At 42.7% G+C, this 23,715-nt stretch overlaps 1 protein-coding gene across 3 annotated transcripts in view; it reads left to right on the top strand.

The window, feature by feature from the left end:
* SETD5 (SET domain containing 5) overlaps positions 1-23,715 on the top strand; it is a 105,035-nt gene that overhangs the window by 24,776 nt on the left and 56,544 nt on the right. For 2 of the 3 annotated variants that reach the window (XM_073569677.1, XM_073569679.1), the window contains exon 2: positions 19,509-19,573. The gene's annotated coding sequence lies outside the window, so the exon portion shown is untranslated. The remainder of the gene's footprint in view (positions 1-19,508; positions 19,574-23,715) is intronic. The other variant, XM_073569678.1, reaches the window with a different exon arrangement.

The raw sequence follows: 23,715 nt of genomic DNA, 5'->3' as shown, positions 1-23,715 counted from the left end.
CCTCCTGGCAACTGCTGTGAAACGCGTAGCAAGACGTGGCCAGGGGAGTGAGCGGAATGATTTAGAAGTTTCCACAGGAACCAAAGGCTGCTTATAACAGGACATCGCACTGCTATTCACATGAGGGACTGTCAACATGACTGTTACCTTGGAAACAAAGCGTGTTGTTTCTCCTAAACAGCTCTTCCCACTGTGGCACATCGGCATGAGATGCCTTCTGTACTATATATGTTCCTTTTGGCTTTGTTCTTTACTGTAAAATATTGAAACTTTATATATTATGTTGACTTCGTCTCAGAACATGTAACATGATTTTATTTAATCCGAAGCTAGCTGTTGGGGCATGCTGGGAGTTGTAGTTTCCCCAACAGCTGACTCTGCAGGTTGCAGCCTCCTACTCTATTGGATTCAATCACATCTTCTGTTGGCTGATACCAGTAGTTCAGAGGTTGTATTACCCTGAAACATAATGCTGGATGGTTATTAGTGCAACCTTTATTGTTTGAATGTTTTGCAGCTTGATTTATTTTACAGTCAATGTCTTTTTTTTTATTTGCTTGAAGCCAGGCCTCCAAAAAAGGAACAAAATAATCTGTAACAGTCGTGTAAAGCCTCCATATACATGATGCATGTACACAAGCTCGGCTGCTCGGTCTGTAATATCATAGTTTACTGACTAAATAAAAAAATGAACTAATTTCTCCAACTTTTTGAAGACAAGTGGCTGGGTGACACTGTTTAGACCCCACTACTCTCAGAAGTTTAATGTTTTGTTAGGGAATACTGGTTGTTGTAGCTTCACATGTTGTGAGCCACTGATTTGCACACGCAGACATTGTGTTACTAGATTCTTTGTATTCTGTCACTAAAGGTTACCTTTAGTGTAATAAGTAACACCCTGAAGGTAGTCTGTATATTTCTACATGGCTTGGTAATAAAATCTAGTGTTGTCTGTTTCACGCTACTGGGCAGATCGCTGCGCATTAGTGTCCATAGCTACCTTGGCACATCGACGTGACTGCTTTACTTTGTTATTGCAACAGGTACTATGTGAAAGGTGACACTTGGCTAGTTTGACATGGTCGCTTCAGTTTTTAGTTAAATGGAGGCCTTGTGCGAGACTCTGCCTGCAACAGCTTCAAAAACCAGGTGTAGCTCGCTCAAGTCGACTCTGCCCATCTGTGATCTCTACCCACCTTCCTTCCTGCTTTGCATTTTATTCCAGCCCTGACTTGCCTTTGTTACACTTTCTGTACTCTCCAAAAACGTCCGCAGTTAGAACCTGGCTGCCACTTCCCTGATATTTTATACCTGTTTTTTCTTTTTATTTAAATGTTATGCAATGTCTCGCAGACTTTTATTCCACTTAGTTATAGCTACAAGAATGTACATCCCAAGCAATGTGCAGCTCTTTACATAAATTTAATTTTCATTAGCAATCACTGTAAGAAGAACCTATAAACTTATTCACTCTGATCTGCCTTGTTCTTGAAACTGAAAATTGGGTGCAAAGCATAATAATAATCCTTGAGGTTCATAGTTTAGGGAAAACTAGGACACAACTGATTTTGTTCTGGTTAACCAACATATATTAGCTATGTTGGAGTTCAAAATAACTATTACGTTTTCCCTGTTTGACAAACCTCTCTTTCTCCCAACTCTCAAGCTCTCCGTTAGATAGCGGTCGCCTAGGCATTTGCTCGGCCATCTCTTTCCCAAGTACCCCATTCACAAGACCATGTCACTCAGTTATCCTTGAGAGAACCACTGCCAAACTCCTCTGTGTTATCCTGACTGCTCTGGCGGCAACTTCTCTCATAGAACAAAAGGATCGTCTGTTGGAAATCTGACTTGCCTTCCTTATCACTTCGACATATGTTGGAGGAGAGTCAGCGGCCCCTGTAACCATTAGACTGTCGGCCAATATCGGTGGATTTAGTAGGCTTTAGTTTAATGTGTATGGGGGGCCTTTACATGCTTGGCCAAGCATACATGTTTTTTTTTTTATGGGAAAATATTAAACTTGGTGGCAAGTTATCTCCTGGAGAAAACAAAAGTATTGGCATCGTAATCAAACGGGCCCAATCCTTTTCTTCCCTAACCTAATCTGTCGGGAGGCCCCCATATTGATTGGGTGGTCTCTCAACCCTGCCAAAATTGGCATGTTTGGTTTACTTTAATGTGTGTACTGCACAGAGTCAGTAACTATGAGGATATTCCTGTAAACTACCAGTATATATTTTTTTAGGATAAGGGATATTTGCCATTGCTATGGCACGGCTGGTGATTCTTGTGTCAGACCCTTAGGAGTATGGATGGAGCAGAGGTTGGGCATGCTCTATTTCCACTTCATTCTGTGATGGGGATCTGCAAAGCTCTGATTTTGAGACCACTAGGGAGCCATATCCTATTAATAGGGGATGACTTACTATCTGGGTAAGACCCTTGTTATTTCAAGAGGAAATTCTATTTCATGCATCCTATTTTATAATACTGATAAAGTGGGTGTCTATATTAGGACTCAGATGGTTGTATGGAGATCTCCTGTATCTCCTGTTAATTACTGCCAAGACATAACTCGATATGTGCTGCTGCATAGCAGCTTTATTCTTTTTTTTTTTTCTCATTAATAATGATCCACTACATTTTTGGATGGATTATTCCTGGATGTGGTACTGCTTTGAGCCCAATGGTGCCTTAGTATGTATTACTGCTTATTATTCTCTGTGGTAGTAGATTTTGTTGTTGTAGTATTTAATGGGCAGGTTAAAGGGAATCAATCTTTAGGAGTGATGAGCGTTGGGATAAGGTGTTATCCAAGCATGCTCGTGTGCTAACCGCAGCCGCAAGGATTCAAACATCTTATTGGAGCATGCTGAAGACACTCAGTTAGCACACAAACATGTTCTGATAACGCCTTATTCAAGTACGTTTTCTCATCAATCACTAGTCTCTAGGTTTTGGCTACTCCATCTGATGTAAAGGCAGAGACCCTGATTACAGTGATGTATCACTTACTGGCCTGCTTGGTGCAGTTGTGGTAAAAAAAAAAAATCTGTTTTCTCTGCTGCAGATTCAGCAGTTCTCTGAATGTAGAGCTTTATATATCCACACACCACTGACAGCTTTCTGTGTGCACTGTGCATAGTCAGAAAGCTTCCAATCAGTGCTGTGCGTTGGGTTATACAGAGCTCAAGACTATGGAGTGCTATATGGCAGCATATTTACTAGTGCTCTAATAATCATCTCCTGCTAACAAAACTGTGATTTTTAAAATAAATGCGTCAAGCAGCCCAGTGAGTGACACATCTTTGGAACCCAGGGTCTCTGTCTCTCCATCATGTTATGTCAAATTAGGTGGCAAAAACCTGGTGGCAGATTCCCATTAACAGCATGTGCAGATGTTCAAGTGTTGTCACAGAAAGACACTCCAGTTTCATATTTTACTAATTGCTACATATTTGTTTTTAAAATAAACATTTGTAGACCCGCTACTATGTAAAAACAATGTAACCACTACACAGGGCCTTTTACAAGTGTGCTATCTAAGGTTATGATCTTACATGGTATGCATTTTTTTTCTGCAGAAAGAGGCTGCACTATAGTACCAGCAAAGGCGATGACATTTCAGAAAACTCATGAACACATTTTTTTTCCTGCCTGAATTTGAGCATTGCAGTGTGTCTATTTTTTCATCATTTTTGCAATGGTTTTTTTTTTCTCATTGAAAGATAAGCAGCAGAAACGCACCGTACTGTAGACAGGTTACACATGTCATACGCACCAAAATATGTAAAGACTGCAAATATGGTGGCTTAATGGTTTGCAGTTTCTGGGGTCCTAGGTTCCAATCCACCAAGGACAACCTCTGCAAGGAGTTTTTATGTTCTCCCCGTATTTGCACGAGTTTCCTTCAGGTTCTCTGGTTTTCTTCCACACTCCAAACACAAACTGATAAAGAATCCAGATTGTGAGCCCCAATGGGGAGAGTGATGTCTGTAAAGTGCTACAGAATATGATGGCCCTATATAAGCAAACATAATAAAAACAGTGCACTGTGCCTTTTACAAGACTTAAGGGTACTTCACACATAGCGAGATCGCTGCTACGTCACAGGTTTTGTGACGCAACAGCGACCTCGCCAGCGATGTCGCTGCATGTGACACATAGCGGCGACCGGCCCCCCGCTGTGATATCGCTGATCGTGCTCGAATGTCCTAGTCCATTTTTGATCGTTGGTGTCTGGGTGCACACGATGATCTACTGAACTAAACTTGGATCTCCATAGGCCCAGGGAATCCACTTGATCCAGCAGAATCATCAGCAGAAGAATCCCAAATATACGGTGGAACTTGTCTGCAAAATAAACTGGTTCACTCTAAGGGTACCGTTACACATAACGATGTCCCAGCGATCCCACCAACGATCCGACATGGATGGGATCGCTGGGACATTGTTAGCTGATCGCTGTTGAGCTGTCACATAGACAGCAGCCCCTCCAGCGATCAGGACCAGCGAGCACGCTGGTTACCAACGTAAACATCGGGTTTCTAAGGGGTGCGGGGCCCTTAGAAACCTGATGTTTACCCTAGATACCAGCGTGCACTGCAGGCAGGGTGGGAGGTGGAAGCAGAGCAGCGCAGACAGACCGGCGTAGCTTTGCTATCTGCTGCTCCGGTCTGACAGACTGGAGTAGCAGATAGCAGAGCTTCTCCGGTCTGTGCGCCGTTCTGCCTCCACCTCTCGCCCTGCCTGCAGTGCACGCTGGTATCTAGGGTAAACATCGGGTTTCTAAGGGCCCCGCGGCCCTTAGAAACCCGATGTTTACTAACCAGCGTGCAGCGTCGCTCATCGCTGGCTCCCGCTGCCACACGCAGCGATGCGTGCTGGCCAGCGGGAGACCAGCGATGGGGAAAAAAAAGGGCCAGGACGATCCAGCACGATCAGCAATACCCCGTGGGGGTGCCGATCGCTGCTGGATGTCACACAGCGATCTCGCTGGAGAGATCGCTGATGTGTCACAAAATCAGCGATCTCGCCAGTGAGATCGCTGTGTGTAACGGGCCCTTTATAGGCCCCTTTACATTTAGCGATGCACCAGCGATCCCGACCACGATACGACCCTGCCAGGTTCGCTGGTGCATCGCTAAATGGTCGCTAGTGAGGTGCCACACAGGCAGATCTCACAGCGATGTAGCGACGCAGCAGTGGTCGTTACTTGTCCAAACGTCGCTAGTCTGCGCCAGCAGGAAGCGCCCGACGAGAAATGGACCTGGCCGATCTCGCGCGATTAGCGGCAGACAGCGGGGGAGCCTGTCGAAGGTAAGTATCACACATAGCGATATCGCTATGTGTAAAGGCCCCTTAAGAAACACCAGTTCAGCCGTCTAGTCTTGCTTGTTTCCACTCTTTGGTTAAAATGACTTAATGCTGATAATATGCAGGTGTTAATGCTAGTTCCAGTCACACATTTGCTATAATATGCAGTTTGAAAACCTCATAGAAATCAGAATTTGGTGCTTCCTGCTATTCTACTATACTTTCCCTTTAGCATTCACGGTTGCATCATCCATGTAATTTTTATGGCATGAGAAATGTAAAGCCTCATGAGTTTTTTGGGAGGTTTTATGCAGCACAGAAACAGGAAATTAATTTGGTCTACTTATTTGACAAGACTTCTCGAAATTAGTAGAAAAGCATGTAAATCTACCACTTGAGCTTTTTGAATGTACATATGTTATGGCTTGCCGTGGTGATGAGCACCGATGGCCCCCTTTATTGTTGTCATTGTACCAGTCGCACTTCCTGCTCTTTTGTAGTTACCGTCCATTGCTCCCCCTCCATATCTTTCTCTACTAGTGTTCACCCTGCGTCCTTGTTCTACTATCCCATGCCCTGTAAAATGATATAAAATGCACACCGCCATGGTTTATACCTTTGCGCTGCTTGTTTTTTGATTAAGCACTGCCTAAATAATATGAAAATTCTTCAGATTTTGTGCCATCATGTTTCTTGCGTAACATCTGTTATGTGAACAAGCTTTTCCCAAAAGCATAAATACACACATATTGGTTGGTAATTTGCCATGCGTGCAGGTAATCCCCTTCCCCCCACCTTATTAGATATACCAGGATCTGCCTTTTTTATTGTCGACAGGACAGATGCAGCGATGTCACACAAACAGGTTGAAGTGCTCAGCTCCGCAGTTATGTGAAAAGATCCAATTGATTAAAATTCCTCCCCGCCCCCCAACTCCTCATTCCCCAGGACTCCAACTGTGTCTCTACCCGCACTTTATAGAGGTCACGTATGGCGCAGAGCCTCCATGATAAGACTGGTAATCGGAAATGCCTTCCCCTTTACAGTACAGTGCACAGGAGGGAGGATGGGCTGTCAGGTGATGCTGTGAAAATGGAGGGGCTGTTTGTCTCACTGAGATTACATGTATGTTCAAGTAACCCTCTGACAAGAGCTGCCTTCAGTGTCCTGTCGCCATGGCAACACGGACCAAATCTTGGCAATCTCTTCGGCTTGCACTTTTTTTTTTGTGCATTGATTTCCAGGGTAGACGAGACCCACACCACAACACAGATCATTGTCGCTATGTCGACTCTGCATAATATAGTTTTTACACTATCGGTTGCAATTTTAACAGGAATATTGCATTGCACCTTCAAAAATTAAATTGTAAATTAAATTGTCACATTGCTAAGAAAATGGTCAAACTGAATTTCAATCTTGTGGGTTTTGGTGATAATCTTATTTCAGTTTTAAGGTTGCATAAATGAGTTTTGGAATTTACCTGGATTTCTTATGGTTTTGTTTTTCTTCCCCTAGAAACATTTCTATATATGACTAGTAAGAAGCTGTGGGTAGCTCTTTGCACCCTAGAAGGAGTACTCGAATAAATATAAGTTTAATGATATAGACGCGTTTAACAATTTATGTATGTATTTTATATTATGCAAGGGGAGGCTGAATGGGCTTGCATGTCGTGCTGGGCGGAGGAATGATTAGATTGAGGTTGCAGAAGGGATCACCGGAGCAGTTATCCATTATATTTCTGTACGTGTTTGGAACGGAAAGCAGCCAGTGAACCTTCTTCTGCTGGAGCCCGTGCTGCAGTTTTCCTTGAGAAATGAGATTAATGCTTTGTGCATCTCTCGGACAGAAATGGGACAGCGCAGAGAGGAGGGATGATGATTCTAGAAGTTGCCTGACCATGATCCATGAGTGAAGTTCACTGTGCTGAAGTATTTGGATTTAAACATAAAAGCTGGGGGGAAAAAAACCTTACACTGCTTATCTACATTTAGAGAATAGGTCCTCACTTGGAGACAAGTTATATCGGAGTTATAAGAAGTCCTCATCCACAGTCAGTCTTTCCGTTTTTTACTCCTTATGTTCTGTAAATAGTTTTCACTACAATGATATGATTAGGGGATGGGTCTGACTTTTGAAACTAGTCTTAGGGGCTTGTTCACACATTGAATTTTTGCTTTGGAAAAATGCAGTTTTACAGTTACCAGCAAAGTGATTGAGACACTTAAAATCTGATGCACACGCTGCTTATTTTTTCCTTACATATGTGAGCCTTCAAAGCATTTTTTTTTCTTCCAAATCTGCATGTCAATTTATTTCAGCTTTTTTTTTTTTTTTTAAACCGTCTTTGAGTGTAATACAAAGTATACATATAATAACATAACAGAAGAACATTTCTGCAATATTAACATTAGACAGCATTTTTTCAACTATAACCCCCCCCCCCCCCCCCCGCGCCTCCCCCTCCTCTCCCCCTCCTCTCCCTATTTCAGCGTTTTTGTTGCAGCTTTTTTCACCCATTCAGATGAATAGGGAAAAAAAACACATGAAAGATTTGGGTAAAAAAAAGAAACTGTTTTCCTGCTAAAACTGGTTTTTGATGTAGAAAAATCTTCTGCAAATACTCTACGTTAACAGATCACCTTGCAGGTTTAGCCTAGTATCTGATTGCATATTCTGCACTTGTCTCCTGCTTTGGGTGTTGGCATCAGTTAGTAGGATTAGTTTAATTATTTTGTATAGTGCCATTAATTCCACATCGCTTCCTCATTGGGGCGCACAATCTAGATTCCCCTATCAGTATGTCTTTAGAGTGTGGGAGGAAACCAAAGAATCCGTGGAAAACCCATGCAAACTCCTTGCAGATGTTGCCCTTGGTGGGATTTGAACCCAGGACCCCAGCGCTGCAAGGCTACAGTGTTAACCACTGAGCCACCGTGAGTTTTTAATGAACGATGAATTAATTGGGGTGAAATTAGATATATACCAGTGAAGTCTAATCTGTGGGGAATAGCTTAAACTACACATTACTGCCCAGTTTTATGGTCTCTTATGCAATTCTTGGATTCCTTTTTTTTCTCGATGCTGATAGGTTGGCCTAAAAATCAGGGCTGTGGAGTTGGTAAAAGGCCAAACCTTGGACTCCCGACTCCTCAATTTCCATGACTCCAACTCCGACTCCCTCATATTAGTGCTGTGGAGTCAGTAAGGCAAACATCCGACTCCTCAATTTCCATGACACCGACTCCACGACTCTGACTCTGACACAGCCCTGCTAAAAATCCACAAAAATAAAATAGCATGGACTTAACCATGTGGGAGTGCAATGCAAATATGAATGCCTCATTTTGATACATTAAAACATACTGTTTCCCAATTGAAGGTCTCTTTGTGCTATGTGATTAAGCAGGTTGTTTTCTGCCCACAAACCAGCGCTAATCGACTGACAACATATATGATCCAGCCTGGCCAGCACAATTGTTTGCAGGGACATAGTGTAGTTTTGTCCCCAAACATATGATGCTGGCAGCACATTCCCTGTTTGTCTGGGGTGATGTGATGTACTTGCCCATGTGAATGAAGCGGTCAACTGACTCGTCTGACTGCAACTGATCGACAGCATATCTACATGGGCCGATGATAGGAAACAATAAAACGCTTATTTGCTAATTACTAACCTGTATGTAAACGGTCATGGGATGGAAATCTCTTGATTAAATGTTGAAGAGGCCTTTCCTGGAAGTCTGACTTTTCAAATTGTGCTTTATGAAGATCGACTACAAAAAAAAATCACTCAGAAGCTATTTTATAACATCTCTACATATTTTTTCTGTTGTTTGAGCAAGATAACTGCCTGTCAGACATCTGGCACAACTTGTCAACCTGACCCATCTGGTGTCATCTGACCTCTTCAGCCGCTGCTTTTATGCGGACCCTGCTTTTATCACCAGTTAGGTTTTTTTTTATTACAAATGTTAAAACAAGCAACTTTACGTTTTACCTCTCTCCATTCTTATCATCGGTACTGCTTGTTGCCTAGGTTACCGGCCACTGCTGCATTGTTACAGGTGGCAAGTCTCCTAGGCACGGAGTGTGCTGTGCTTATAAGCTCTTTACAATGGAGATTCTAAACGCTGTTCTGAACCTGGTCGGATCCAGCCAGCGTCAGTGCCTCATGTCCTTCAGAACAAAGCTGTCTCTATTCTGGGTGACCATGTGGAACCAAGCTGCAGGTCCGTGCTGTCAATCACGCTGGAACGCATTCCCTCAGTGAGCAAGGAGGCTGGGAAACAGTGCTTTCTTGCCGTTAGAGTTGGGGAAAAACCCCCTTTAACTAAACCAGTATTTGTAGATCCAGCGAGCCGATCTCAAGGCTACGGCTGGTCAGGAGGGTCTCACCACTATTTTGGCTGTTACTTTATTGTACTTATTTTAGGTTTTAGAAGGTACTTGGTGATGCCAGGTGCCATCTAGAAATACACATCACCTTAGAGAGCTGCTTATGAAGTCATGCAGTCTGCACAAAGACTGGACACAGAAAGGTTACCTGGAAAGGTAAATACGCAGGGTAATGTTTAGCTGCCAGTCTGACCTTGCATCAACTGGCAAACATGCCATTACCTGCTGGAGACAGGAAGAACTGTGTATTTTAGCATTGGGTAAAAAGCAAAAAGTCCCGCAATGGAAAACATTTTGTCACTAGTGCCTGTGCTCAGCCAGCCAGATCGCTCACTAGTTGCTTGTCCCACAGATCATGTACAGCTTACAACTGGGAAATGTCTTACAAAGGAAGTAGAACAGGAAAATGGTCACGTACGTCTGATTGACAGGCTGTGTGGGGGAAGTGCCGCCCGATGGCGGAAATGGCCTTCATACACAAGTGCTGTGCAGAGACCTGCAAATCGTCAGCTTCTTAGCGTAACTTTAAAACTTGTGTAAAACAATAAATGAGCCAATATTTGCCCTATCCCATGAGCTGAATGATTGTATCACAAGCCATTAGCCTTTTATGGTGCACATATAAAGCATTGCATAATTTGCACATTTATAACCCCCCCCCCTCGTATGAAGGGTAAGCGCATGAGGTGTCTATAATTTTGCATGGGATTTATATAGCTTTCAGCAGGATATCTATTCTGCATTAGGGAATCTGGGTGATGAGAGTTATTGGTGAAGCTTTGTGCAGGATAAAGCTGAATCGGGACAACAAACGACTGCCTATATACAAATCATATGGTTTACTGACCCTCCAAAATTCATGGGCACAGAACGATTGGTAATACGATTGTTTTGTGCCCATAAGTTATCATTATTGGCAGCACATCTGTTTGCACATGGCGCTGTGCTGCTGATGATGATATTTATGCTGCCATAAGATCCCATCACCCAAAGAATGAGTGTTTTGCTCCTTATGTGATTGCCAGTATCTTTAAACAGGCTGATAATTGGTGAAATGCTACTTCACTGATTATTGTCCTGTGTAAAGGGACCTTAAAGTTACACTCCACTCTGCCACTGAAAAATTACTATCATGTGTAGTCACTCTATGTGGTGCCATCTGTTTGCCTCCAACATGGAGACCAGTGGTTCTGGTCTCCCTTCATCCAAGGTGGACACAAGTGTGAAGCACGTCTTCACCGCACAGGACAGCAAGGTATAACATACTTCAGACTTACCACTGCCTTCCCCATGCCATTACGGCAGCAATCTGTGACGTAGGCACAAGGAAGGGTGACTATTAGGACTTGTTTGGACATCCACCGTATTTCACTTGCGTAGAAACACCATGTGTTTTTTGTCCTGTTTTGGATCCATGTTTCATAAGTGTTTTGTCCCTTTGTCTGCTTTTTGCCATCCTTGTTTTTTCAGCGATTTTTCACTGTTGAAATAAATAAAAAAATAAATAACAAAGCTTTTATACATTAGTGGTAATCACAGACTGCACATTGATGCTACGCATGTGATGTCCATGATTTCACACACCCGTAAGAGTACAGGTCATTTGGATCTGTGATTTGGAATAAAAACGGACATGTCGCTGTGTTTTGTTTTTTTTTGTAGACTAATCAATTTCCAAAAACTATACTGTATTGGGTAGGTGTCCTAACCTTGAAAAGCACTCGACTCAAATGTAATTCTCTGTCTGATTCCTTAAGGGTATGTACACACAATCGGCAAACGCTATCGGTTGGACGCTGTGTGTACTTGTGCAGCGTCCATATGTTACAACATAGTGGATGGGATTTCAATTCCTGATCATGTGCACATACCCTAAGGCTGGGTTCACATTATGTTAGGCAGTCCGTTAGACGGACTGCGTTACCCCGTGGCATAATGCGGTGTAACGCAGTCTGTTAACGCTGCCATTGCCCTCCACTGTCGGGCACATCGCGACGCATGCCGTAATGTGAACCTGGCCTAAGGGTATGTGCACACGCTGCGGACTGGTCTGCGGATTTTTCAGTGTGGATTTTGCTAAATCCGCAGGTCAAAAGACCTGTGGTTTATCTGCGGATTAGGCTGTGGTTTTGCCCTACGGTTTTTCATCTCTACAATGGAGGAGATGGCAAACCGCAGCGGAATCCGCAGAAAAGAGTGACATGTCAATTCTTTCTGCGAATTGGAAACCGCAGCGAAAACCGCACGGAAAATTCCGCACCGTCTGCACTGCGTTTTCCATAGGATATAATGGTACTGTACAACGCAGCTAATTCTGCTGCAGATCCGCAGGGCCAAAACCGCCGCGAATCTGCAGCGTGTGCACATACCCTTAGAGGTCAGCAAAAAGATTGACTTTGGTGAAGAGCCCTTTGCACCTCCTTTTATCCAGTGTCAATCCCAAGTCCCTTTTCTGAATAATGGTAGTACTTACATGACGCATGCATGATGTTGTGCTGGGCCCACTAATCAGAATAGGTGCGAGGGATGCCAGCGGTTAAGAGGGGTTCATGCCATTAATCCAGCGGCTATAGCAGAAGGTCCTTTAAATCTTTTTGCTGAAGTACAGTGACTATACATGACACATGTGTAGTAACTTTTCAGTGACAGGGTGGTGGGATACTTTAAGGTGAAAAGAGTGATTGATTGAAAATGTAACCCTTACGGCGCTACTCAGGTTTCCAGTGTATATGTTGTCACACTGCACCCGCGAATGGGGAAAGGTTTCAGAAGAGACAAAGCTTCACTGAGGAGCCCTGGAGTCTGGGGGGTTATTGATACTGCTCTTCTGTCTGCTCTCTGCTGCTTTACACCAGGATTGCATCATCCATAATGAAGCAGCCAAATCCTCTGCTGTACAAAGGAGGAAGCAGACAAGGCCCTGTCTCTCTTTTTCGGAGGCTTCTCTTGTCTTCATGCCTCTTCCTGAAACCATGCTTATGCCTGGCTTTTTTCCTAAGAAGTCACCTTTTGTTCTGAAGTCCCCTAACTTCATCCCACCCACCCCTTCTGCTTCCTTCCAAACCATATTCCTATTCCTCACTTCCTGTTAACCCTTTCCAAGCTGCTCTAATGGACCAGAACATTATTTTTATACCAAAACATTATTTTTATTTTAACATTGAACATAAAAATAAATCAACTGTGATGTAAACATCTGCCTTTACCTTTCTCTGTAATGTTTCTGCTTAATGGATCTGTCAGTAAAACCGCCGCACATTTTCGATCAGTCTTCTCACAGCATAGAATATTTTTTTGCTTTGATGAATAGCTAAGCCAAGGCTATCCGTTTGCTACCATTTAAAAACTGGAAATCTTCTAAGTAAATTTTGAATCAGTTGACAAAAATGACCATAGGTTTGCCTCATATGAAACCTGCAGAAAGATGGTAAACAAGATGGGTGGGTCCGATGTAATGTGAACAGAATCTTAATGGAAGGCTACATTGAGGGTATGTGCACACTTTGCGGTTTTTGCTGCGTTTCCGCAGCGTTTTTGGCTCTGCAGAAACGCAGCAGATTCTGCTGCGCTGTACAGTACCTTTATTTCCTATGGAAATAAAAAAAAGCTGTGCACATGCTGCGTTTTTTTCCGCGCGGTTTTGCTGCGGTTTTCAAAATGCAGCATGTCAATTGTTTGGTGCAGAAACGCTGCAGTTTTACACCTCATCCATTGAGGTGTAAAACCGCAGGGCAAAACCGCAGATAAGCCGCAGGTCTTTGTCCTGCGGATTTACCTGCGGTTTTCTCTACAAAATCTGCAGAGACAAAAAACTATGTGTGCACATACCCTAAAGGGGTTTATCAGTATTGTAGCACTAGATGAACGGGGAGGATCTGGAAGTATGCTTCTATGCTCTGCACAGCAGGTATTTTACCAAGGATGAGCCTGTGCCATGGATGTAGGAAATTTACTGTTTTTCTATATACAAAGTGAGATTCAACACTTGATGGGATGTGGGCAATGTCTAGTCCAGTAGAAAGTAGCTCAGCATGATAGCCTAGTTGGTATAGTGTATGTGGTCATTGGCCTGGAATAGGTCAGCCATCCTTTATGAATGGGAATATCATCGTTTTCAAAGGTTTAAACACATCTTTATGTATAGAGCAAAACCTAATAATTCTCACCCACGTAAATAACAGCAAAAATGCATCATATCTTGTAACATGGTCTAAAAATGTCTGTCTGCTTGCATGTATTTAACAGTAGGAACAGGTCTGATAACAGGTAATTGGGGAAAAAAAGGAAATCTGGTGGCATAGACCGGTTCAAGCAAACTGCGAGGATTAGGATGACATCTGTTTTTCACACTTTTGCACTCACACGGATGAGTAGTGTACAAAAGTTTATTATATATTGTACCCACTCTTTTGTGTCTAACGTGTAGTTCCTTGTTTTGCCATTAACCAGACAAATCCAATTGATCCAGTAAATGTATTACACATCCGTTATGCCATTTTACTTTGTGAGGTGCTCGTGTTTCTATCTGGCAGACATTTGAGTAACTGGACTTTTTATGGCTTTTAGATGATCATATGTATGTACTGTAGGTGGGGCAGAATAAACATGGCTGCACCTAGCAAAGACTATAATGTAGTATTGGGCTTTGCCTCTGCCTAAAAGGAGCCTGTCACCAGGTACAGTTAGGTCCATATATATTTGGAAAGAGACTACATTTTTCTAATTTTGGTTTTAGACATTACCACAATGAATTTTAAACAAAACCATTCAGATGCAGTTGAAGTTCAGACTTTCAGCTTTCATTTGAGGGTATCCACACTAAAATTGGATGAAGGGTTTAGGAGTTTCAGCTCCTTAACATGTGCCACCCTGTTTTAAAAGGGACCAAAAGTAATTGGACAATTGACTCCAAGACTATTTCATGGACAGGTGTGGGCAATCCCTTCGTTATGTCATTCTCAATTAAGCAGATAAAAGGCCTGGAGTTGATTTGAGGTGTGGTGCTTGCATTTGGAAGGTTTTTCTGTGAAGGAAACATGCGGTCGAAGGAGCTCTCCGTGCAGGTGAAGCAAGCCATCCTTAAGCTGCAAAAAACAGAAAAAACCCATCCGAGAAATTGCTACAACAGTAGGAGTGGCAAAATCTACAGTTTGGTCCATCCTGAGAAAGAAAGAAAGCACTGGTGAACTCATCAATGCAAAAAGACCTGGGCGCCCACGGAAGACAACAGTGGTGGATGATCGCAGAATAATTTCCATGATGAAGAGAAACCCCTTCAAATATCGATATCCAAATCTACCATAAAGAGAAGACTGCATGAAAGTAAATACAGAGGGTTCACTGCACGGTGCAAGCCACTCATAAGCATCAAGAATAAAATGGCTAGACTGGACTTTGCTAAAAAACATCTAAAAAAGCCAGCACAGTTCTGGAAGAACATTCTTTGGACAGATGAAACCAAGATCAACCTCTACCAGAATGATGGAAAGAGAAAAGTATGGCGAAGGCGTGGTACAGCTCATGATCCAAAGCATACCACATCATCTGTAAAACACGGCGGAGGCAGTGTGATGCCTTGGGCATGCATGGCTGCCAGTGGCACTGGGTCACTAGTGTTTATTGATGATGTGACACAGGACAGAAGCAGCCGAATGAATTCTGAGGTATTCAGAGCCATACTGTGTGCTCAGATCCAGCCAAATGCAGCCAAACTGATTGGTCGTCGTTTCATGCTACAAATGGACAATGACCCAAAACATAAAGCCAAAGCAACCCAGGAATTTATTAAAGCAAAAAAGTGGAATATTCTTGAATGGCCAAGTCAGTCACCTGATCTCAACCCAATTGAACATGCATTTCACTTGTTAAAGACTAAACTTCAGACAGACAGGCCCACAAACAACAGCGGCTGAAAACCAGCGCAGTGAAGGCTTGGCAGAGCATCAAAAAGGAGGAAACACTGCGTCTGCTGATGTTCAAGACTTCAGGCAGTCATTGCCAACAAAGGGTTTTCAACCAAGTACTAGAAATGAATATTATATTTACAATAATTTAATCTGTCCAATTACTTTTGGTCCCTTTAAAAACAGGGTGGCACATGTTAAGGAGCTGAAACTCCTAAACCCTTCATCCAATTTTAGTGTGGATACCCTCAAATGAAAGCTGAAAGTCTGAACTTCAACTGCATCTGAATTGTTTTGTTTAAAATTCATTGTGGTAATGTCTAGAACCAAAATTAGAAAAATGTTGTCTCTGTCCAAATATATATGGACCTAACTGTATATTCTGCTCCATCTGAGCTCATCATTAAAGGGGTTTTGCACTTAATAAAAAAAGCTCCATGAGCGTAGGGAGGTATGATAATAAAACAAAGTACGCTGTACACTCTCGGATGGGTGCCGCTTCTCCCATTTCACATGTTTGTCTGCTGACAGACTATTGGCCTCTACATCCTGTGACTTCCACAGCAAATCAGTGACTGTTGCTCAGCTGCAGCCTTCTCATTTTGTACGAGCAGGAAACAAACACAGGTTTCTTGTGGCTGCTGATTGGCTGCAACCAATATGCCACTTTTAATCCCTCTTCCACTTCCCTGGATTTCGACCAATTTGGATGGGACATGGCTACAAATGTCAGAGCGCCCCCTCTCTGGAGGAGAGTATATTGGGGTTTTTTTGTATATAAACACTCCCATCTGGCACATGAAGCTTCATTGGGAATGTGAGGGGAAACCCCTTTAAGACAACTAGATAAGTTGTAGGAGACTAAACATTAACTTACACAAAACTAAAGTAAAAGTATAGTTGTATATAATCTAAAAAGACCAAAGGAGATGCTGCACCAGCTAACCAATGTGTGGGTGCAAAGCTCAATCCTATAGATAGGTATAAAAGAGGCAATAGCAGCACTCCAATTCGTTAACATGTTGGGCAAATAAACACCATCATTTTTGAGGGAAATGAAGTGCTGATATACCCTTTTTTATACGTGTGTGTGTGTGTGTATATATATATATATATATATATATATATATATATATATATATATATTAGTCTAGTGAACTGCTTCCAAGCGGAAGGCACCTGATGAACGGGACATTGAGTCTCATTGATGCTCAGACATGAAACATTTGCACTGGTAGTCATAATGAAATTACAATACATACGTTAATAGCATTTTTAAGTGCTTTTCCAGGTGGAATCTGCCTAGAAATGATGTGTGCGCAAACCTTACAAAAGTCCAGTAAGTGACCCACTGCTTGAATCTGGGTTTATGTTGCTACTTTATGCTGCCCCTCATACTGAGAAGTATAAGCCTGGTGACCGATTCCCTTTAATGTCGCTTTGACACGGCAATTGCATAGATTTTGAGAAATACTAACAAAGCAGCCAAAAAGTTGCTATGTGTGGACTCGATATCGCTGCGTATGTGGACTCGTGCCAGGAGCTGTGGTGCCAATGTGCCTGGACATGTGATTCTGTCACTTGGTTGTTTTCCAAATGTCAATGAAAGTTGTTACTGCTGATCAGGTACAGAATTAGTTTTCCAGTTTCTCCATTGTCTACAACATTTATGTTTTCAATATATAAACTCTGCCAGACTTATCTATAATCTGTTCTTCATAGTTGGCGGTCCTATATTTGCTCCTGATCATATAACTTGTAACTTTCGTCTCTTGCACTATAGTTTATTTCATGTCTAGGTTCTTCCTTCCATAGTTTGAGTGAAAACCATTCCAGGCCTAATACACAGAGCTCGCTACAATTGTATCCAGTCTAGACAACATCCTGTAAGCTCCAAACAGACCGATCTTCAGATTGCATCTACATTGTAGCAATCGATGAGTGAGGTCAGTAGTGGCCTGGATACAATGGTAGCTGACTCACAGACAGCAGTGAGTGTTGAGGCACAAAATATATTGGAAAGTTGCTGGATGTTTAAAACAATGACCTCTGGGGGTTGTCTCCTTTGGGAATGCCCTATTAGAGGATATGGAAGTTAGACTTGGGACTGTTCCTAAAATCAAGCCAAGCGGTGACTGACAACAGCGCTCCAGGAGCACTCTACTTCCTCCTCTTCCTGCTAGGAGCATCCTGCACTCGAGAATGATTGGTAGTTCAGACCAGCAACCTTGTCGCTACCATGGCGCAAATCGTGCGCTCTCCCATGCTGCAGGAAGAGTCAGCTTTGACCGCTTCAGGGCTCGGGCATGTAATCATGACACTCTTGGTCTAAGAAACCGGCCATTTCTGTTATTCTGTACAGGTGGCTGGGAACCTAGGCAATGAGCTGTAAACTATAAAATTAAAAATCCCTCTGTTCTTGACAATAGGAGAGTATTTTCTGAGGGTGGTATATGGCAGTGGTTTGTTTTTTACAAATACTTTGCAATTTTACCCTTTAAAGAATAATCCAACTCATACAGTTTGTATCCTCTTATGTAAAATAAGCAACTTGGTTATATAGCCTGTTGGCAAATTAAACAGTGAATTTTAACAAAACTGCAGTAAGGATATGTGCATGTGGCGTCTAATAGACCCCAGCTGAGTTTTTGAAGCTGGAGCTGCTGCTTTTGGAATCTTTTTGGTTGTTTTTGGCAGAAATCTGTCTTTATTGTCCACAGGGTAAATTTATGTCCGGCAGCAGCGGCTTCCTCCAGGTCATATCCGCTGATTGCCAGGGTCACAAGGCTGGATGCTTGGTGCTCAGCTGATTGATCTTGTGGCCCAAATGCAATTTGAAAGAGGATATGTGATTAAATGAATCCATTATGTATTTTTTCTCCTGATTGTACAGGTTCAAGTCATTTCCATTTCCCAGTTTACTGATGCGCTGGAAAAAAACAACCCAAGCAATCTCCTAATTACAGCATAATAGACGCATCGCACATGAGGCTTGTGTCCTAAGAAATGTCCTATAGATATTACAGAAAGCTTAGGTATTTCTGATAAAGGATGACCGATGTGACTATGCTACGAATCACACAATATAATATTGGGGTATGTTGTGTGTACTTGTGCCTTGCTTTCTGCACATTTTTCTTTTCCAGTGCATCATTTGATATTCAGCCACAGAGGGATTTACTGACCTTTACCAACCAGGTTGATGTGAAATCGTTTTGTTCGTGCATTGGTGTATTTTAAAGTGGCCAGGCTCTCTTTCTGCAGTTGGAAAATAAGGCGACAGCGCACGGCTAATGACTCCTGCATCTATATTTTGACTCGTTCTTGCACCTTGTCGTATCCAGGTGTCTGACTAACGCAGAAGTTGCAGGATCTCCACTTACTGCCTCTACCATTCTCTGTTCCTCTGTCATTGTGAACCTATACACCTTTTTATCCATTGTTTTTTGATTTTATGTAGGCAGACATAAAAACACTAAGGCACAGCAGTTCTTTCTTTTTTTTTTTCCCTCTCATCTTCCTTCTTCCCCAATCCCACACACTGCTGGAGAGAACGTGTTATGATATGAAACCATTTGAGTATATCTTGGTAGTAAGAGCACACAAGGAAGAGAGGGTGTGACGCAGCCGGGGAGAAAAATCTTTCTACGTGTTAATCCGAGGGACGCCTCTGGTAGTCATCTCACTCCGATCTCTAATATGTCACACAAGCAGACAGTGTGAAAATGTTATTTGTCATGTACGTGAAGGTAAAATAAGCTACAAAGATCATTCATAAAACACTGTTTCTTCCATATTAATGCAAATGCTAAAAAAAAGTGTATGATGGCCATTCACATATTTCCCCCCTTGTGACCTCTCACTTTTTTTTTTTTTTTTTTTTAGCAGACTTCCAGAGAACGCTGGGAGAAGAGATTATTGGACCCTCACGGCCACGGGCCAGTCTAACGGTAAATATTTTGTATTGTCCATTTGTGACTGGTTTGATATCATTTCTGTACTATAATGCATTGCAGGCCTCTCATGGGTTAAAATAGGATCTCTTTTTCTCCTGGAATGAGATATTCTTTTTTTAATTGAGCCACATAAATGGCAGCGAATCCTCAGCTGGAAGGTTTGGGGTCAATAGCATTTTCCAGCCACACCAAGGTGTCTGATAAATCGCAGCGCCTCCTGGGGACAGGATGAGGGAGGCAGTCCAGCCTTGTCTGCCATTAGCACAGGCTGACAGCGGTTGCTGCAAATCTCACTATTGATTTAGGAAGGGGCTGGGAGGTTAGGACGTGCTCGCCTTGTTAGTGCTGGGAACCTTGCTGCAGAGTGCCAGCTGTGGACAGAGGCAGAGGAGGGGGAATCGATAGCGAGAGCACAAGTGATTTGGTGCATATTGCAAGAGACAGTAGAGAGATCTCTGTAATATGCATTGCATTACAACAAAAGTGTTCAATGGAATTAATATTTGTATATTAATTTTCCATGTCCCATGTATGATAAAATAACAAAATTATTTTTCAGCGCTTATATTTGCTATCTGCAACTGAGGAAACCTGACCATGCAATATTTATCTTTTATATGTTATATAGACCAGGGGTCCCCAACTTATAGCTTTGGAACAACAACTCCCAGTATGCTGGGAATTCTAGTTTTGCAACAGTTGAGAACTACAGATGTCATATTGTGGTTCCGGCTTTTCAGTGAAAAGACCCAGCTGGTGTAAGGAGATTTGTGTACAGCAATGCTAAATGGGGGGGGAGGCTGAAAATTAATTCTTCTCTACTGTTATATTAGCCAAACTAGAGTCTTCTTCAGAAGGTGAGACGCACAGCGGTAGAGACCAAATATTGGAGTAGGGGAAACCAGGTTCATCAAACATTTGGGCTTGCCTACATATACAAAACCATATATCTGGAAGTCCATAATGTTGCAATGCAACTGTGGACATACCTGCTTTAGTGCAAGCTTGTGACCTAAAGATTGAGGAGTGTAGGGTAAAAAAAGGGAGTAATGTTTTATTTTCTGCAGGGTTGGGGTGGTAGTCTTGACATGCTGCAGCATTGTTCTGATGTTTGAAACACTCCAATCAGCCATGGCATTAACTGGTAAACGTGCGACATGGGGATCAAAGCTCACTGATGCACGCGGGGAGCAAACAGTACCCTTCCTGTGTCATCTCACAAAGGAGCTACTGTGGTGCAAACTGTGATCAGTGGGTTTAGCTCTCCAGTGAGTAGGGCCGGTGCACCGTCCCGGCAGGTATCTTTAGGTGTGACCTCACCGGCCCTGTCTGCCTCCAGATGCAAAAGTGATTGGAGCCAGAATTCCTTTTAAATGCTTCATATGCACACATCGCAGCTTTCTGAATATGGGTCGGTGTGTAGTGCACTTTATTTAGCAGGTGGTTTTAGTGTTTTTCCCGACTAGTGTATATAGGCTGATATCCTCTATCTGTAAGGACAGTGGATGAAGAAAAGCAGTTTTACTTGGAGAGGGCTGGGATGCCTCCCTACAATTTTTGCATGTTTAGAACAAATCGTTAATGTTCATGAACATGGCAGGAGCTGATGCTGCTGTACCTGATGTCTGATGTGCGATTGTGTGGGCTGTGGATTTTTGTTGTGTTGTCTTGTTGTCGTGTGTAGGTTGGGCAGCTTTGCCTTGAACTTTTGTAATACAGCGAGTTGTTGGTGGATTGACAGCCATGTCTTTAACTATGCGGTAATACATAGCAAATAAAGATGAGCAAACAATCAATTCTGCTGCGAATTTCCCCAATAATTTACATGCTAACAAGCCAGAATTTATTTTTCTTACTTTTGATATGGGTTAATTGGCTAAAATGTCATTCTGCCAGCCTACATTTTGTTTGAGTCTGAGGGCCAGGAATGGGATAAAAGCAGCATACTCGTAGTGTATGGGCACACTGCGTCCTATAGGAAACACCGTCACCATTTTTTTTTTTTTTGTCGAAGCGCTTTCTTTGTCGTTTTTGCCTTCCACTGATGCTGTGTTAGAGTTGGTCCAGTTACTTTTTTTCAATCACCTAGTGGCTTTTGAAGCTCAAAGTGAGTAAAATAAATGAAAAAATACTGAACATGTGCACAGGAATTGTTTTTAATTTACTTAGCATATGGTCATTATTTTTAATATTTATTAAGCGTTTTTCAGGTGAGTTCTAGGATGATTCATCCTGAAAAAGATGCCATGTTCACATAACCTCATATTCTCCTCTCCTTACCCACACCTGTAATGCCACCCGGTCCTCTGATCAGCCTCTCCCATCCGGAGACTTCCCTTTCGTCTTTAATCCCAATGTAAAGTTATTGTCAATGGACAACGTCTTTAATCATATTTTGTTTTTCTATACAGAGGTATCCCAACAAAAAAACATTGACAGTATATTTTTTTTATCCAGAAGTGATATATGCTGAGAAAGCCTCTCGACTTGCACCTCTGATGGAAGGCTCCAATGCAATCATACCAGTGCTTTAATGATATTCATGTGACCTACATAAAAAATGTTCACAATCTGCTTCTAACACCACTATAGGAGAATGTAAATGGTTGTTGAGGTGAGGTCCTTTACCTGAGATCTGGTGGGTGCCACAACCTTGACTTTGTTACAGAAAGTCACTATTTGCAGAAGTGGCACTTATCCTGCCCGTTTTCTCTAAAACTTTACTAGGCATTACTACAAGGCAGAAAATCACACAAAAAGCCCTAAAGAAGCAATGCTCACCAGATCTCTGTTTCTAATATTTGTATGGTGTTGGTCAGAAATTTCTTGTCTCACTCATCTGTTTGAGAATCAGGAAAAACTTGTGAGAAACTCTTTCCTCAGATACATCCTTATTGTACATACATGGAAGTATCTGAGGAACACATAATACAATGAAAACTGTTCATGTAACTGACTTTACATATCCTTCATTCATTGGCAGCTCCCAGAATATCCCGCAAGTTTCTTCTGATTCTCAAACCTTCACTCCAGTCCCGACAGTATACACTTGGGAACCAGCTTTACTATATAACGGGGAGGTGGTTGGGTATGTGCACTGCTGCTTTACTATATAATGGGGAGGTGGTCGGGCATGTGCACTGCTGCTTTACTATATAATGGGGAGGTGGTCGGGCATGTGCACTGCTGCTTTACTATATAATGGGGAGGTGGTTGGGCATGTGCACTGCTGCTTTACCATGTAATGGGGAGGTGGTCGGGCATGTGCACTTCTGCTTTACTATATAATGGGGAAGTGGTTGGGCATGTGCACTGCTGCTTTACTATATAATGGGGAGGTGGTCGGGCATGTGCACTGCTGCTTTACTATATAATGGGGAGGTGGTTGGTCATGTGCACTGATGCTTTACTATATAATGGGGAGATGGTTGGGCATGTGCACTGCTGCTTTTCTAAATAATGGGGAGGTCGTCAGGCATGTGCACTGCTGCTTTACTAAATAATGGGGAGGTGTTTGGGCATGTGCACTGCTGCTTTACTAAATAATGGGGAGGTGGTTGGGCATGTGCACTGCTGCTTTACTATATTATGGGGAGGTGGTCGGGCATCTGCACTGCTGCTTTACTATATGATGGGGAGGTGGTCGGGGATGTGCACTGCTGCTTTACTATATAACGGGGAGGGGGTTGGGCATGTGCACTGCTGCTTTACTATTTTATGGGGAGGTGGTCGAGCATCTGCACTGCTGCTTTACTATATGATGGGGAGGTCGTCAGGCATGTGCACTGCTGCTTTACTATATAATGGGGAGGTGGTTTGGCATGTGCACTGCTGCTTTACTAAATAATGGGGAGGTCGTCAGGCATGTGCACTACTGCTTTACTATATTATGGGGAGGTGGTCAGGCATGTGCACTGCTGCTTTACTATATAATGGGGAGGTGGTTGGGCATGTGCACTGCTGCTTTACTATATAATGGGGAGGTGGTTGGGCATGTGCACTGCTGCTTTACTATATAATGGGGAGGTGGTTGGGCATGTGCACTGCTGCTTTACTATATAATGGGGAGGTGGTTGGGCATGTGCACTGCTGCTTTACTATATAATGGGGAGGTGGTTGGGCATGTGCACTGCTGC

The sequence above is a fragment of the Dendrobates tinctorius genome, unplaced genomic scaffold, assembly GCF_039654945.1.
Source record: "Dendrobates tinctorius isolate UK_male_01 unplaced genomic scaffold, ASM3965494v1 ptg000027l, whole genome shotgun sequence".
Lineage (NCBI taxonomy): Eukaryota > Metazoa > Chordata > Amphibia > Anura > Dendrobatidae > Dendrobates > Dendrobates tinctorius.
The sequence above is the reverse complement of the archived record's forward strand: the minus strand, read 5'-3'. Positions and strand labels throughout refer to the sequence as shown.